Source organism: Stomoxys calcitrans, chromosome 5 (genome assembly GCF_963082655.1).
Source record: "Stomoxys calcitrans chromosome 5, idStoCalc2.1, whole genome shotgun sequence".
Taxonomy (NCBI): Eukaryota; Metazoa; Arthropoda; class Insecta; order Diptera; family Muscidae; genus Stomoxys; species Stomoxys calcitrans.
This window is the reverse complement of record NC_081556.1, coordinates 15863119-15877725: the sequence shown is the minus strand read 5'-3', so window position 1 is coordinate 15877725 and position 14607 is coordinate 15863119. Positions and strand designations below refer to the sequence as shown.

The 14607-nt window shown below is 42.2% G+C and overlaps 1 non-coding gene across 1 annotated transcript; it reads left to right on the top strand.

The window, feature by feature from the left end:
- Positions 1 to 13951: 13951 nt before the first annotated feature.
- On the top strand, positions 13952 to 14023 carry Trnat-ugu (transfer RNA threonine (anticodon UGU)). Its single transcript has one exon. It is a non-coding gene; the product is annotated as a tRNA-Thr (tRNA).
- Positions 14024 to 14607: the final 584 nt, after the last annotated feature.

Sequence of the window (14607 nt, the reverse complement as noted above, 5' to 3'; positions counted from 1 at the left end):
TACAAAACGTAATGATACGGCATTTGATAAAGTCGATTAAGGATAATTTTGAATGCATAGATGACATTGTATTCATTGAGATGAAACCACTTTCACATAATCACTGAAAAGTACACATATAAAGAGTGATTTTTTAAGAGCTATAGGAAATTTTCTCAAAAAAAAAAAATTAAATAAAATTCAGAAAAATTATGAAATGAATAATTAAATGTTTGAAGATTATTTCTTGCCAATGTTGACCGTAACTACGCCTAAAATGGTCCATCCACTTAGTCCAATTTTGCCATACTCTTTCCCGTATCTCATGAATAAATGCTTCAATGGAAGCGGGTTTGTCTGGATAGACATGAGCTTTAACATAGCCCCACAGAAAATAGTCTAAAGGGGTTAAATCGATCAAGGCGGCCAAAAGGGTCAATGATGCCACCAGCCGCATCAAACTGTGACTTTTTCTGGATGCATTGCTAGTTCTAGCAATAAAGGCCGAGAGCAAGCGCGTTGCCATGTAATCGAAATATAGAAGACTCAAATAAACATAGACACATTAAACGCATAGATGGCAATGTATTCGTTGGAATGGAGTCATATTCTATATAAAATACATTTACACTACACCAGTGAATAAGCGGACTATTTAATTGATAAATATATTTTTGAATGGTTCACAGATGCAAAATTACACCTTAAACATCAAATTTCAAGCAAATCGTTAAAGAATGGGTCTCTCTCTCTCTCTCTTCACAAGCGACACCTGTTGATCACTTCATGTAACTAAAGTATACCTGAAAAATGGAACCAGTTTTTACTAACGACATCTGGCAGCCAAAATACAAAATACAGTGGTGATAGAAAAAGAAATTGGAATTGGTTGTTGTATTTGCTACAGTACTGTTTGGAATTGAAACAAATGCGGAAACCAAAAGCAGTATTGCAGTTAGTGCCAATACCCACCACCGAAGAATGGGGGTATATTCATTTGCCATTCCGCTTGCAACACATCGAAATATCCATTTCCGACCCTATAAAGTATATATTGGGTTGCCCAAAAAGTAATTGCGGATATTTTAAAAGGAAGTAAATGCATTTTTAATAAAACTTAGAATGAACTTTTTTTACACTTTTTTTCTAAAGCAAGCTAAAAGTAACAGCTGATAACGGACAGAAGAAAGAATGCAATTACAGAGTTACAAGCTGTGAAATAATTTTTCAAAGCCGACTATATGAAAAATTCGCAATTACTTTTTGGGCAACCCAATATATATATCTTCATGGCCGTAATAATCGATGTGGCCATATCTATCCGTGTGTCCGTTGAAATCACGCTACAATCTTTAAAAATAGAGATACTGAGCTGAAACTTTGCACAGATTCTTTTTTTTTGTGCATAGGCAGGTTATGTTATGTTATGGGCCATATCGGACTGTATATTGATATAGCCCCCATATAGACCGATCTCTCGATTTAAGGTCTTAGGCCCATAAAAGCCACATTTATTATCCGATTTGCTGAAATTTGTGACAGTGAGTTGTGTAAGACCACTCGACATCCCTCTTCAATTTGGCCCAGATCGGTTCAGATTTACATATAGCTGACCAATTTTTCGATTTAAGGTCTTGGGCCCATAAAAGGCGCATTTATTGTCCAATTTTTCTGAAATTTGGGACAGTGAGTTGTGTTAGGCCCTTCAGCATTCTTCTTCAATTTGGATCGGCCCAGATTTGGATATAGCTGCCATATAGACCGATCTCTCGATTTAAGGTTTTGGACCCTTAAAAGGCGCATTTATTGTTCGATGTCGCCGAAATTTGGGACACTGAGTTAAGTTAGGCCCCTTGATATCTTTCTGCAATATGGTCCATATCGGTCCAGATTTGGATATAGCTGCCATAAAGACCGATTTTTTGATTTAAGGTCTTGGTCCCATAAAAGGCGCATTTATTGTCCGATTTCGCCGAAATTTGGACAGTGAGTTGCGTTAGACTCTTCGAAAGCTTTTAGCAATTTGGCTCAGATCGGTCCAGATTTGGATATAGATCGATCTCTCGATTTTAGGCTTTGGGCCTCTAAAAGGCTCATTTATTGACCGATTTCGCCGAAATTTAGGGAAGTGAGTTAGGTTAGGCCCCCCGATATACCTCTTCAATTTGGCTCAGATCGGTCCAGATTTGGATATAGCTGCCATATAGACCGATCTCTCGATTTAAAGTCTTGGCCCCATAAAAGGCGCATTTATTGTTCGATTTCGCCGAAGTTTGGGACAGTGAGTTGCGTTAGACTCTTCGAAAGCTTTTAGCAATTTGGCTCAGATCGGTCCAGATTTGGATATAGCTGCCATATAGATCGATCTCTCGATTTAAGGCTTTGGGCCTATAAAAGGCGCATTTATTGTCCGATTTCGCCGAAATTTAGGAAAGTGAGTTAGGTTAGGCCCCCCGACATACCTCTTCAATTTGGCCCAGATCGGTCCAGATTTGGATATAGCTGCTATATACACCGATGTCTCGATTTAAGATCTTGGACCCATAAAAAGTGCATTTATTGTCCGATTTCAACGAAATTTGGGACAGTGAGTTGCTTTCGAAATCTTTCTGCAATTTGGCACAGATCGGTCCAGATTAGGATTTAGCTGCCATGTAGGCCGATCTCTCGATTTAAAGTTTTGACCCCATAAAAGGCACATTTATTATACGATTTCGCTAAAATTTGACACAGCGACTTATGTTAGGTTTTTCGACATCAGTGTCGTATATGGTACAGATCGGTCTATATTTGGATATGGCTAACAAAAAGACCAAAAATTTGATGATATTTTCTTTAAAGACAACATTTTCTTTTCTTTCATTTTGTTTTTGGATTTGTGAATCCTGCTTAGACCAAGTGGGTTTTCGTTCTCGTTTCCATTTAAAGAGTCTCGACAATGTGGTGTGCTTAAATGTATAGGACAGGCCACAACAAGCGCGATTTCGGCCTTTGTCAGAGGTCTCATCAGGTTGTAATGCCATTATTACTTGCTCTACCTACTCACCAATTAGTGAGCAGTGCAATGGTAGAAGCATGTCTTTCGAAGGAGACTTTCTGGTTTTCTCTAAAAACAAAATTTCAATGATTAAGCAACATTCAAAATTAGTAAATTTTTTAATTATTTTTAATAAATGAATGGTCAATTTGTAAAAAATCAATTATTTCTAAGAAATGGCCACATATGCTAAAATTCTAGGATATCAGCAACTGGAACCAAACACCATGATGAAGTGAAGCATCAGTTTTCCAAAATTAAATAATGCTGAAGTATTAGTGAAAAAATGAGTATGGAGTATGGTCAGTGGACAGTTGTTGGGTTAAACTCGTACTCGTACTTAAAACAACAACTGTTTTGGGTGCGGTACTAATGGATTTTGGTCATCTCTCGTAACTCAAAAAATGTGCAAGGGACAAGGAGTTGGCACGAGAATGTTAAAAAATGAATGTCCTGCTGAGTGGGCTGAATGATGGCTAAAGCAACAACCACCATTGACAGCAACAACATCACTGCCAGCACTACCATTGGCAATGGTCATTATGGCAATTTTCAAATTGTATGTTTTTACTTTTTATAGGCCTACGAGTGTGTGTGTAGTGAAAAGTTACCCTTTTGCTAAAGGTTCGCCCTATATGGTTTGGTCATTCAAACAGCCTCCGGGGGTGGTTGGTCATCCCATCCTATTGTCCATACCCCAGGCACAGACACACTTTGAACCCCGAGAGCTCATATTACAACAAAAGGATGGACAATGGTCATCATTAATTCACTCTATGGTTGCCATGCAAAAGGGTGCAATGTGTAGTTTGTTTTTTCTCCAGTTCAGCTCAGCTCTGCCAGCCTTTTTCTAGAGAAATTACATCAAATTGATGTGAATTTTTAGTTTTTGTCAATAATAAAAGGACAAGGGTTGCAACATTTTGCAGGAAGTGTACTCGTAACATATAAGCCATTGTTTATGTATTACACAGACTGTCATACATGTTGGTTTGTGAGTGTATTGGTGTGTAAAGACTGCATGCATAAAGGATTGTGGGTGTCCTTTTTCAATTGAGAATTTGCGCTTTTGTTTCAGTTTTATTAGAAAGCGACATTCTTTTTTTTTGTCTGGAATGTTGTTGGCATTCTTTTTTTATAAAATTTATGAAGCAATTGGTTTGATTTACGATACTGTTATGTTTTCCAGCACAACGAATGGCTTTGTTAATTTCATAATGTATTCAGGTTTATTGAAAGGCAATACATTTACTGAACGGAAATAGGAAAGAACTTCGGAACTCAAAACAGAAGTCCATTTCAAAATGTCATCCACTTCGGATGTAAACTGAAGAGACTTATGCACGAATCGAATCGGAAAATTGTTTAATATAGGCGCTATATGAAGACGTTCAAAGTCATAATAGATTTGAACATAGGAATTTAATTATTTTATTAAAATTCCCTTCACAGAAAGCCATCAAGTCTAATCAAAGAAATTTCAGTCAAATCGAAAAAGAATTGAGTCCTTCTATCACTGAATATGCAGATATCTGCTAGGTCAATGTCCCTTGACTGCATGATCTCCACCGTCCTAGCCATTTTTAGGACGTCTGTCTGCAAAATGCTGTAATCATTATACATACGAAGAGAGTGTGGATGTTGAGTTCTGTCTAGAGGATTCCCCATTTGATTCCGATATCCAAAGTCAAAAGTAGGTATCAGTTGTACATGCAGCCTACTGTCAACAAAGCCCACCTTAGCTAAGTAGATAGTCTACCGTTCGTCCATCTTCCCACCATACTGGTATATCACTACTGAAGCTGAATAAGTTACCACTAGGCTTATTCTTTGGTTGTTGATTTCTGCTCAGTGGTTTCCTCATCTGATTCCATTATACGGGTTATATTGACTAGATCCCTTCCATGCGCCATGGGCTGTGTCACAGACTATCAGGCGTGACATACATCGATCAGAATTTATCGCCGACAAGTGTAGCCAGTTTATAACTCTTGGATATAAACACTTCATGTTACCAATTAAATTTGAATATGAAAAATCAGTGAACTTTTTTCATGAAAAACTATACCACGAAATTTTTGCTATGCTTAAGTTTTTCATAGAAAAAGTTGATTGGTGAACAAGTTTAAGATATCAGAGGTGAACTTAGCTTCTTGCCAACCCTCTTTCCTTCAATCCTTCTTTCAATCCTTCCTTCCTTCAATCCTTCCTTCCATCCTTCCTTCATTCTTGCCTTCGTTCAATCCTTTCTTCTTTCCATCCTTCCTTCCATCCTACATTCCATCTTTCCTTCCTTTCTTCCTTTCTTCCTACTATCCATACATCCTTACTACCTTCGTAGAAGAATATCATAGATGGGCTCTTTCATAGTACAAATCCATGGAAGGTCTTTTTCATGGTCCAGCGAAGGTATTTTTCATCCTTTCTTAAATTTTTCCAACCTTTGCTTCTAATTTCTTTCATCCTTCAATTCAATCTTCTTTCCATCTATCCTTTCTTCCATTCTTCTTTCCATTTTACTTCCATCCTTCCTTTCATCCTTCCTTCCATCCTTCATTCAATCCTTCCTTCCACACTTCCATCCTTCCTTCCAACTCTACTTCCATCCTTTCTTCCATCCTTCCTTCCTTCCATCCTTCCTTCCATCCATCCTTCTTTCCTTCCATCCTTCCTTCCATCCTTCCTTCCATCCTTCCTTCCATCCTTCCTTCCATCCTTCCTTCCATCCTTCCTTCCATCCTTCCTTCCATCCTTCCTTCCATCCTTCCTTCCATCCTTCCTTCCATCCTTCCTTCCATCCTTCCTTCCATCCTTCCTTCCATCCTTCCTTCCATCCTTCCTTCCATCCTTCCTTCCTTCCATCCTTCCTTCCATCCTTCCTTCCATCCTTCCTTCCATCCTTCCTTCCATCCTTCCTTCCATCCTTCCTTCCATCCTTCCTTCCATCCTTCCTTCCATCCTTCCTTCCATCCTTCCTTCCTTCCTTCCATCCTTCCTTCCATCCTTCCTTCCATCCTTCCTTCCATCCTTCCTTCCATCCTTCCTTCCATCCTTCCTTCCATCCTTCCTTCCATCCTTCCTTCCATCCTTCCTTCCATCCTTCCTTCCATCCTTCCTTCCATCCTTCCTTCCATCCTTCCTTCCATCCTTCCTTCCATCCTTCCTTCCATCCTTCCTTCCATCCTTCCTTCCATCCTTCCTTCCATCCTTCCTTCCATCCTTCCTTCCATCCTTCCTTCCATCCTTCCTTCCATCCTTCCTTCCATCCTTCCTTCCATCCTTCCTTCCATCCTTCCTTCCATCCTTCCTTCCATCCTTCCTTCCATCCTTCCTTCCATCCTTCCTTCCATCCTTCCTTCCATCCTTCCTTCCATCCTTCCTTCCATCCTTCCTTCCTTCCATCCTTCCTTCCTTCCATCCTTCCTTCCATCCTTCCTTCCATCCTTCCTTCCATCCTTCCTTCCATCCTTCCTTCCATCCTTCCTTCCATCCTTCCTTCCATCCTTCCTTCCATCCTTCCTTCCATCCTTCCTTCCATCCTTCCTTCCATCCCTCCTTCCATCCTTCCTTCCATCCTTCCATCCTTCCTTCCATCCTTCCTTCCATCCTTCCTTCCATCCTTCCTTCCATCCTTCCTTCCATCCTTCCTTCCATCCTTCCTTCCATCCTTCCTTCCATCCTTCCTTCCATCCTTCCTTCCATCCTTCCTTCCATCCTTCCTTCCATCCTTCCTTCCATCCTTCCTTCCATCCTTCCTTCCATCCTTCCTTCCATCCTTCCTTCCATCCTTCCTTCCATCCTTCCTTCCATTCTTCCTTCCATCCTTCCTTCCATCGTTCCATCCTCCCATCCTTCCATCCTTCCATCCTTCCATCCTTCCATCCTTCCATCCTTCCATCCTTCCTTCCTTCCTTCCATCCTTCCATCCTTCCATCCTTCCATCCTTCCTTCCTTCCTTCCATCCTTCCATCCTCCCATCCTTCCTTCCTTCCTTCCTTACATCCATCCTTCCTTCCATCCTTCCTTCCATCCTTCCTTCCATCCTTCCTTCCATCCTTCCTTCCATCCTTCCTTCCATCCTTCCTTCCTTCCATCCTTCCTTCCTTCCATCCTTCCTTCCATCCTTCCTTCCATCCTTCCTTCCATCCTTCCTTCCATCCTTCCTTCCATCCTTCCTTCCATCCTTCCTTCCATCCTTCCTTCCATCCTTCCTTCCATCCTTCCTTCCATCCTTCCTTCCATCCTTCCTTCCATCCTTCCTTCCATCCTTCCTTCCATCCTTCCTTCCTTCCATCCTTCCTTCCTTCCATCCTTCCTTCCATCCTTCCTTCCATCCTTCCTTCCATCCTTCCTTCCATCCTTCCTTCCATCCTTCCTTCCATCCTTCCTTCCATCCTTCCTTCCATCCTTCCTTCCATCCTTCCTTCCATCCTTCCTTCCATCCTTCCTTCCATCCTTCCTTCCATCCTTCCTTCCATCCTTCCTTCCTTCCATCCTTCCTTCCATCCTTCCTTCCATCCTTCCTTCCATCCTTCCTTCCATCCTTCCTTCCATCCCTCCTTCCATCCTTCCTTCCATCCTTCCTTCCATCCTTCCTTCCATCCTTTCCTTCCATCCTTCCTTCCATCCTTCCTTCCATCCTTCCTTCCATCCTTTCTTCCATCCTTCCTTCCATCCTTCCTTCCATCTTTCCTTCCATCCTTCCTTCCATCCTTCCTTCCTTCCTTCCATCCTTCCTTCCATCCTTCCTTCCATCCTTCCTTCCATCCTTCCTTCCATCCTTCCTTCCATCCTTCCTTCCATCCTTCCTTCCATCCTTCCTTCCATCCTTCCTTCCATCCTTCCTTCCATTCTTCCTTCCATCCTTCCATCCTTCCTTCCATCCTTCCTTCCATCCTTCCTTTCATCCTTCCTTCCATCCTTCCTTCCATCCTTCCATCCTTCCATCCTTCCTTCCTTCCATCCTTCCTTCCATCCTTCCTTCCATCCTTCCTTCCATCCTTCCTTCCATCCTTCCATCCTTCCATCCTTCCATCCTTCCATCCTTCCATCCTTCCTTCCATCCTTCCTTCCATCCTTCCTTCCATCCTTCCTTCCATCCTTCCTTCCATCCATCCTTCCATCCTTCCTTCCATCCTTCCATCCTTCCATCCTTCCTTCCATCCTTCCATCCTCCCATCCTTCCATCCATCCATCCTTCCTTCCTTCCTTCCATCCTTCCATCCTCCCATCCTTCCTTCCTTCCTTCCTTACATCCATCCTTCCTTCCATCCTTCCATCCTTCCTTCCACCCTTCCTTCCATCCTTCCATCCTTCCTTCCATCCTTCCTTCCATGCTTCCTTCCATCCTTCCTTCCATCCTTCTTTCCATCCCTCCTTCCATCCTTCCTTCCTTCCTTCCTTCCTTCCTTCCATCCTTCCTTCCATTCTTCCTTCCATCCTTCCTTCCATCCTTCCTTCCATCCTTCCATCCTTCCTTCCATCCTTCCATCCTTCCATCCTTCCATCCATCCTTCCTTCCATCCTTCCATCCTTCCATCCTTCCATCCTTCCTTCCATCCTTCCTTCCATCCTTCCTTCCATCCTTCCTTTCATCCTTCCTTCCATCCTTCCTTCCATCCTTCCTTCCATCCTTCCTTCCATCCTTCCTTCCATCCTTCCTTCCATCCTTCCTTCCATCCTTCCTTCCATCCTTCCTTCCATCCTTCCTTCCATCCTTCCTTCCTTCCATCCTTCCTTCCATCCTTCCTTCCATACTTCCTTCCATCCTTCCTTCCATCCTTCCTTCCATCCTTCCTTCCATCCTTCCTTCCATCCTTCCATCCTTCCTTCCATCTTTCCTTCCATCCTTCCTTCCATCCTTCCATCCTTCCTTCCATCCTTCCATCCTTCCTTCCATCCTTCCATCCTTCCTTCCATCCTTCCTTCCATCCTTCCTTCCATCCTTCCTTCCATCCTTTCTTGCGTCCTTCCTTCCAACCCTTCTTGCATCCTTCCTTTTCACCTTCCTTCTGTCCTTCCTTCCTTCCTTTCATTCTCCTTTCCTTCCATCTTTTTTTCCATCCTGCGTTTCATCCTCCCTTCCATCCTTCCTTCCATCCTTCTTTTCAACCTTCATTGCATCCTTCCAATCTTTTCAACCTTCATTGCATCCTTTCAACCTCCTTTTTACATTCCTTCCATCCACCCATCTTTTCATCCTTCCTTCCATCCCTTTGTTCATCCATTCTTCTATCTTTCCATCCATTATTTCATTCTTTCTTCCTTCCTTATATCTTCCCTTCCTTTCATTTTATCTTCCTTTTAACATACCTTCCATCGTTTCATCAAACCTGCTTTCCATCCATATTTTCTCTCATATTTCTTTTCATCGTTACTTCCTTCCTTCCGTCCCTTTTCACCATCCATTCTTCCAGTCCTTCCTCATCTTTCTTTCCATTACTCCTATCATTCTTGCTATCAGAAGCTTCTAAGTAGCCGCAAGAGTCTTCTTTTCAATCTTTAGTCCAGCTTGCTATCCCAAACATTTGTAATACAATTGTTTTATTCAAAAAAATTGGAAGGAATTATGTACCCGAAGGTGAGAGAGGTACTGATACCAAATACCTTCAGTGAGACCCAACGCGTATCCCTCAATGGCAGGTCTGTGGAAACAGCCATCTACGAAATGGGGCAAGATGTCGACATGTATCGGCCATAGAAGCAGTTCCCCTTGGCGACTTTAATGATAGAGCATTTGGCAACGAGGAGCTACGATCGATGATCGCCACTCTGGACCACATGGATTTCACGAAAGGATAACACATATGCTTAGCAGCTGGACTATCAATGTTAACTACGAAAATAGTATGGTCAGAACGCAGGTTATAAGGACAGAAAGCCTTAAGGAGATCTGCTCTGACCGATTCTCTTGAACCTTGTGATAAAGGATGTCCTAAAGATATCACCAGTGATGACAGAAAATAAATTGCATTCGGAACTGTGGCGCCAAGGTTACGTTTCGACTGAGAGAGCTGGATATCTGAAAGACGACTATTACGGCTACAGTTCCACACTGAACCAGGGCTCCGGAGTCTGACCCACGACTCTGACCCCTGGTCGGAATCTAAGTTGGAGCCGGGGTACTAAGCCGTTCGAAGTTGGAGCAAGCGAGCTTAACTCCGAATTGAACTCTGACTCCGGCTCAATAGTTCGACCCCGACTTAGACTCCGGACTCAATATCTCCACTCCGGTCTACACCGCAGCCCTGTACTGAACACTATGCATTCAAGGGAAGGCTGAGAAAGTTTTCTAACTGTATGCCACCGAGATCGATTCCAGTTAGGATTTTCAGGATGTACGGCAATCGTCAGATCAGTTCTGAAATATTAGGCGCTGTAATTAGACAAGAGCGTGGTTAGGAAGATCCGTCTAGGGAGTTCAAAAAGGTCCCAAGTATGGCATTCTTCGGAATTATAGGATCGCTAAGTTGCCCACCGCAGTTTGGTTTGGAATCGGAGCGTGGCAGATCAAAAGATTGTTGTTGAACGGAATTTTTAGAATCTCTGAAAATGTGTCATGGGCATGAACCATGACATAGCGCTGACTTGGGTTCTCCGACCCGAAACACAAAAATGCGGACGAAAATGCCAGAAAGGGCTCGTCCTATGCAAGCGAACCGGTTATAAATCTCACATATGTGCCAACTAGTGAATCGGGTAAAAGGTATGGCGGTTTGAATGGCGTATCGGACGGACTCTCTGTCGTACTGTCGAACGGAAAAGGACGGAGATAATGCTTGATTTCGTCGCCAAGGATCCAGTTAGGCAGAGGGAGCGGGGCAGGTCAGAAGATTGTCGATGTTCGGAATGTTTACTATCTTTGAAAAATCTTCATGCCCATGACATGGCGCTGACTTTGGTTCTCCGACCTGAAAAACAAAAAGGCGGACAAAAATGCCAGAAAGGATTAATCTCGGCTAGCGAACCGGTTATAAGTCTCAAATATGTGGCAACTACTGAATCTAGTTAAAGGGCCATCCTTTTAACTTGAATGTCGTATCGGCCGTACTCTCTGTCTTACTGTCGAACGGTTAGACAGAGGGAGCGGGGCAGGTCAAAATATTGTCGATGATCGGAATGTTTACTATCTTTGAAAAACCTTTATGCCCATGACATAGCGCTGACTTGGGTTCTCCGACCCGAAAAAACAAAAAGGCGGACGAAAATGCCAGAAACGGATCGTATTAGGCAAGCGAACCGGTTATAAGTCTCACTGATGTGCCAACTACTGAATCGAGTAAAGGGTATGACGACTTGAATGTCGTATTGGCCGAACTCTCTGGCGTTCTGTCGAATGGAAAAGGATGGGGAGAATGCTTGATTTCGTCGCCAAGGATTCAGTTAGGCAGAGGGAGCGGGGCAGGTCAAAATATTGTCGATGATCGGAATGTTTACTATCTTTGAAAAATCTTCATGCCCATGACATGGCGCTGACTTGGGTTCTCCGACCTGAAAAACAAAAAGGCGGACGAAAATGCCAGAAAGGGCTCGTCCTATGCAAGCGAACCGGTTATAGGTCTCACATATGTGCCAACTAGTGAATCGAGTAAAAGGTATGGCGGTTTGAATATCGTATTCGACGGACTCTCTGGCGTATTGTCGAATGGAAAAGGACAGAGATAATGCTTGATTACGTCATCAAGGATCCAGTTAGAGTTGACCACCGCAGTTTGGTTTGGAATCGGTTTATATATTTCGAACTGAGCTACCAAGGATCCAGTTCGACAGAGGGAGCGTGGCAGGTCAAAAGATCGTTTGCTATCCCTGAAAACATGACATTATGCTGACTTGGGTTCTCGAAAATCGGTGAAAAGTCTCACATATAGACCAACTATAGACTACTGAATCTAGTAGCGGCCGGACTCTCTGGAATGCTGTCGAATGGAAAAGGACGGAGAATATGCTTCCTTTCGGCGAGAGGTAGCTGAGAAGTCATAACTGGGTACTCAGCGCTAGGCTCTAGCGGCGATCCTGGGAATTCCGCATAATGATTATTGTACAAAATGTCTTGGTGAGGAAGACAGATAGAGCATTTGCTTTGTTCATATTAGGATTTGCAGGCGCATATGTTCTTAATCTGATCTAGCGATTGTATCTCTGAGAGTTTTTTCAAATACACTGACACGAACTTTAGTACCCACAGAAGACGCAACAAGATTCTTTACGAGGACTTTTGTATGTGGACGCGTAAGATAACTGGCTGGCACGAGAGGACGTTAAGTTTCATATGTCGGACCATACATGTGGGCATAAAGGGCAGGTGCCTGCTCCCTAGCCCATTCTTCTCATTCTTTCTCTCAACTGTAGTTCTAACATAGGGAATCTCATATTTTATACTTTGTGGCGTGGAATAGGACAAAGTGCCCAATTGGCCTCCTAGTCAACACTCAATGGTTGGCAACCCATTTGTTCATATACTCAAGAATTCGATTTTGTATAAGCAGGACTGCACACTCTAGTTCCATATGAGGTAGCTCATTTGGTTTACGACAACTCATAAACGTTTTCTTTTCTCCCTTGGACAATGTGAAAATTTAGGAATTAACCATATTGACACACTTTCCTTTGATTTTATGATTTAAACTCAACAAAAACGACATTTTAAAACACATCATGTTGAAGGATTCTAAAATCAACATTTTCCTAAAAATTTCCTAGCCAACAGCAATTATAACACATTGTTACACAATGAGAAAGGAAGAAATGAGTCCCTTAAAAAAAAGGGATAAGAAAAAGGATAAAGTCTTGCCTACTTGAACATAAATTTAAGACTTTCATATGGAAACAATTTTATATGAAATTAGAATCGATTGCCAACAAGTGGTTAAATGCCAAACCACTTTGGAAGGACGAAACCAAAACCAACGGCCAGCCATGGTGTAATCAGATCAATGATAGTTGCCTTCTATGAATGTGGAATAAATTCTCGTAACTCGCCCAGAGTGAGAGTGGACATATGGTTGTTGTGGAGTTTAGAATGAACTGCTGCTGGTAGCATTTGTTACGCTCGTAAGCGATGACGTCTGGGCGTTGACTCTTGGCTGGGCTCTGCTTGCATTCTTTAAGATTGCAGCATGTTCTGCTGCTGCTGCTTTGTTGCTTGCCTCATCTCTATGCTAAATGTGTAAGATTTAACGCCCATTCGATTCGAAAGGGGCAAAGAATAAGAAAGGAATCCTTTACTTTGGTGAATTGATGCCTGCCAGCAGCATGATGGCAAAGGGGATAAAAGCCAGACATCAAATATCTTGGCTCGTTTTGCCTGCACGCCTATTGTAATGAATTTATAACGCTTCATAAATTTTATGATAAAAATGCCAAAAAGGATCAAAAGAAAAAGGATTTATTTGAATGTTTGGAAAATGACCACACGTTTGATTCACGCAGCAGGACTTTGAACAGATGGTTTTTTGGTTGGCTATTCTATACACCTTCCATGGCAAATGGTAATGATGGTAAATCACAACATTGCCTGGCATGATAATCATTTGTAAGGTTGTATAGAAATGTTTGGTGAGGTAGCTGCAAAGGCAATATGTCTCCCATATAAATCGATACTCCGATTGGACTTCATAGAGCTTTAGAAGCTTTTTAAATTCTTGCCATTTTGATCCACATTATCTCTCGCCGGGCTATTGTCAACATAAAGGCTCCTACTCGACACGACACTATCATAGATATTTGGGTTTAGAAAAATTGTAGGCAGGAAATTTCGTCAAATAAAATAAAAATTATGTATTGCCCCTTTATCATTGACAACATCACTTAGATATTTGTAACAATTTGCGATAAAAACTAACAACATTAAGAACTATACCTCATATAGTTTGAAATGCTATAGAAAATGTACTCATGCCCAAGAAATGTTTGCCCCCAAAAGCCGTCATATTTAACGCCTCTTTAGCTCAGTGGCAGAGCACTGGTCTTGTAAACCAGGGGTCGTGAGTTCAATCCTCACAGGAGGCAAAAATATACCCATATGAATTGGAGATTTTTTTGAAGTCTTTTTTCAAAGCAAGGTATGTCTAAAACCTTGGCTAATCATAACAACATCAAATAATACGCCATTAAACGGTAGATCATCAGCAAGATCAGTTCAATTGGATACCAGTTAAGCCCAAGTGTAAGAGAAAAAGTTGAAAGGTGTGAATACCTAGATTAAACCTGGAGATGAGAGAGAGTAAGAGAAGAAGAGTGCGGGGAGCAAAAGCCTGAGCAATGAACACCCACATATAGTCATCCCATGGGGAAACACAGGTATACACTCAACTTAGTGTCCACTCCGTGTGTTTGCTAACCCGGAACCCTGCTCGTCCACAAACAGATGTTTTTGTGGGAGATCCTATAGTGTCCCTTCTCGAAATCGTTCCATGCTGTGGATGCATCGGAAGAGACCTATCAGTGGCACGTCTGTAAAATTGCGTGGATCGGAATAGAACCGGATGCTCAAGATGGAGAGGCTGTGCCCCAATAGATCTTAACAAGAACACAAGAAGTGGTTGATTATTTCATGCTAATCTTTGTCAAAATTACCCCTTTATGTGGGATGT